Source organism: Odontomachus brunneus, unplaced genomic scaffold (assembly GCF_010583005.1).
Source record: "Odontomachus brunneus isolate Ranch 3 - 2012 unplaced genomic scaffold, Obru_v1 Obru_scaffold_086, whole genome shotgun sequence".
NCBI classification, from domain to species: Eukaryota; Metazoa; Arthropoda; class Insecta; order Hymenoptera; family Formicidae; genus Odontomachus; species Odontomachus brunneus.
The window spans coordinates 796089-799900 of record NW_022639536.1 but is presented as its reverse complement, the minus strand read 5'-3'; the positions used below and the strand labels follow the sequence as shown (position 1 = coordinate 799900).

Here is a 3812-nt window from a genome sequence, read left to right as displayed (position 1 = left end):
TTTTTTTCAAATCAAAATAGTGCAAAAGCACATGTCGAAAAAACACTTTATCGCGTTCCATTTTTCACAAAGCAAAAGAAATTGTTGTTTAGGAAAATAATTGTGTATGCTGACTGAATGTTATCGAGAAATGTCGAAATTAATCACAAACTACCTGTTTCGTTAGTAATGACTACTAGAACTGTTTGCATTGCCATCTAACATTTGCGGGCGGAAACTAAGTTAAGGTCCTAATACTTGCTGTATCAATAATAATTTTGCCGCTGGAAACTGATTTTGGAGCCATTGACCAAATCAAAGCGTTGTAACTTTCATTACTGTTTTGGGTGTAGCCACCTGAACAACGTTTAAGAAGATCGTCACTGCTTAATTCTTTATTAGATTAATTCTTTATAGATTGAGTTAATAGCATAAAAAACCATTTGAGGAAGAACTGGCTTATGCTTAAATTCAGCTAATTTATTAGTGGCTTTCTCCTGCTGCCACTTGCACCACGAATCTTTACCAGGTGGGCATTTATTGTGCTGTGGCTTTTCGTCTGTGGATAATTTATGATAAAGGGTCGCCCAGATCTCTCGCCTCATATTTTCAATTGAATCATAATTACGACGAATAGCTAATTCGAAAAAAACAGACAATTCATCTATAAGTTTAGCAGTCAATTTGCCTTTTCTTCCAAGTCCTTTCATGGCTTTCTTCAAGTTGCAAAGGTGGGTATCCATTCGTTTTTGGACGTGATCAATACATTTCTTTTTCTTTACTGACGAATTTTCTGCTTATTGTGATTCCAAAAGACTCTTAAAAGTTTTGGAATTTCCATCTCCAATGTAATTTGCTTATTTCACATGATGCAATTGTTCTGAGCGTTGGAACATTTCAATGACTGCGTCGACTTCCATTTTGCCGGCCGATCCCTCATGATTCGTTTGATATTCGTTAGCGTGTGATGTTTTTCACTCTTCGTATTCTTCAGTGTCAACTTTTTTCTCTTAAAACTCACAAGCTTTGCAATACTTAGACTTTACAACAATGTCAATTACTTTTCCAGAGAACCATCCAATTAATGTTACCAATCCGAACAGTGATGAAAAACCACGTTTTCTCCACGATCCATCGCTTAACACTGTTAAACCATCTGTTTGACCTTTTTTCTATAGATAAAGTCTTTTCTCCTTGAGCTGTCATTAGCATACTTTTTTTAGCAACTGTTTCAGTTACGCGTGAAATTGTGTGCGCGAGTCTATCGTAAAATGAATGAAAAATCGGTCGAGGAAGATCCATGAAGGCGCAAAACTTTTCTATTCTATAAAGACCAACATTCAATAATATTTTAACCAACACTCTATAATTTTTGCATAGCAAAAATCATTCTACGATTTATTTCATATGCATTATAAATAAAAGGACAATTCGATGAAGGACTGAAAATGTCACCGCAGTTCTCACAAGAAAGAACAATTTTGAATCCTAAGCCTCGTTTGCTACTTTTGCTGAATGTTACTAGAATGGCACGTTTTACACAACAGATTCCGAAATGGCAGTAAAAACCGCAATAAAATTTAGTAAACGGTAGCCAAAAGTTTCATTCACTTTGATTTCATCATATGATTTTTTAGATTTCTTAGCAGAAGTACCGACGCTCTCTGACGCAGCCTCCATTTCACATCAATTTAACGATCTCCTGTCTGATATCTTCGACTTTTTCTCATATCTACTAGTACTTTTCGTACCTTTATGACGGTAGTGTTCCATTCATTGTACAAGTAATCACTAATTTTTTAAAGCGTATGTTCGATACAAATTTTGTATTCGAAAATATAAGAGAGACAAAAATGTCGTGTAAACTGTATCGTTTCAACGGCTATACTGACCCTATACTAACACATTTGCTCTTTTATACTACTAGTGCCATCTATACGTTCACTAGTGCCATCTATACGTTCACTAGGAACCTAAGGAAACCTTACCCAAGCTTAACTGTGCGTAACTAATCCCTTTATTATTCTCAGAAGGATCCCTTCGCAAACGCTTCACATCTTACCGAAAGGTACGACGCTTTAAACTTCCAAAAATGACACTTAGAAATTTTTCTTCGTTATAGACCTTTGTACCTTATTTCTAAGACCTTAAAGCATCATTTAAGCAAAAAAAAAACGATTTTTTGAAAATTCTACAGTGACCTTACCCCTTAAATGAGGCAACAATAATATTTTTCGTTATCATACTCAATTCAATACTTTGATTTATTTTGGAATGTATATGAAACAAAAGGATTCGCCGAAGGATAACATTTACTCGCATAATGTGAAAACGTATAATATATAATATAACAATGACTAGCTTTCCATTTCTGCATAGACACTACGTTAAAGAAATATAGGTATTAAAATAAAAATATTTCACTTACATTACGTACTTAAAGAGTATTTCTACGAATTAATAATTTTCAGGATAATTAATACTAGTACTGTATTCTTCAAATAAAATAATTGCAAATAAAATTGCTAGAGTACTGTTCACAAGTAACGGTTTACAGAACTCTGATAAAAGTAAAAATCAAGTAAAAAAAAATTAATGCTGTGAAAGGATCAAAGAAGATTGCTCATTTTTGGTTTACAAACGGGTTTTGATAAGATATAGGGAAATTCATAAATGCATGTCAATACTTTAGAAGGTAAATCTACATACTAAAATAAGTAAAAAGGTTATATGAACATATGTCCTATATATCTTAGTTTTCAAGTTTTTCAAGTTATGAATAATTAAAGAAAATATTCAAAGTACTCGCCTCGTGCATCAATACACGCTATTGTACAGCTTAGCACGTCTCGACCTTGTCTAATGTTTACAAACAATATCCATCAATACAAATCGGACAGAATTTCAGAATACATAAAATGCATGTTGGCCATTTCAGCATAAATGTACATAATCATTTTGCCGCTTTTCGAACTGTATTCAGAACAATAACTTCAGAACAGTAACTCGCGAGGATAAGATACTGACTGTCTGAAATTCTGTCTTTGTATTGATGGATATTGTTTGTAAACATTAGACAAGGTCGAGACGTGCTAAACAGTACAGTAGCGTGTGTTGATGCACGAGGCGAATACTTTGAACATTTTCTTTAACCATTTCATAACTTGAAGACTAAAGTATGTAGGACATATGTTCATACGACCTTTTTTACTTATTTTAGTATGTAGATTTACCTCCTAAAGTATTGACATACATTTATGAATCTCCCTGTATATTTTTTGAAGGATATTAATCCCTGATTTAAAAAAGTCATTTTTTATTCAAATTTGAACACCATGACCAAAGTTAGAGAGTGCCAAAGCACCATATATTGAGCTAGAGTATTTGACGTTGCAAATGACAAAAATTATTTTAATTAACTAATATGATTAAAAGTAGGTAGACGAAAGAAAAAGATGCTTTAACTCCAAAAATAATGAAATAAACGTGAGAAGGGAAATATATAAAGAATGTATGGCAATATATATGAACCACAGTATAGCGATTTTTTTATACAACATTACGAGTTAAGTGACATTAAAATATTCTTGGACAAAGATTTTAGTCAGAAGTTTAAAAATAAAAATATATGACTCTAATTCCAAAGTAAACTTTGGAATCAATATACAGGGTGTTCGGAAAGTACCGGGACGCCCGAATATCAGGAAAAATATAAGTTTTACAAAAAAATGTTTCAGACAAAAGTTGTGGCGTTTAAAAAGATGTATTTACTGATCACATCAGTTTGACCTTGGGTTGCGTAGCGAAGGTCAGGTCAAGGTCACATTAATTTT

At 33.0% G+C, this 3812-nt stretch overlaps 1 protein-coding gene across 4 annotated transcripts in view; it reads right to left on the bottom strand.

Annotated features, from left to right (window-relative positions):
- LOC116847953 (zinc finger and SCAN domain-containing protein 21-like) overlaps positions 1–3812 on the bottom strand; it is a 101528-nt gene that overhangs the window by 40759 nt on the left and 56957 nt on the right. The gene's annotated exons all lie outside the window — the stretch shown is intronic.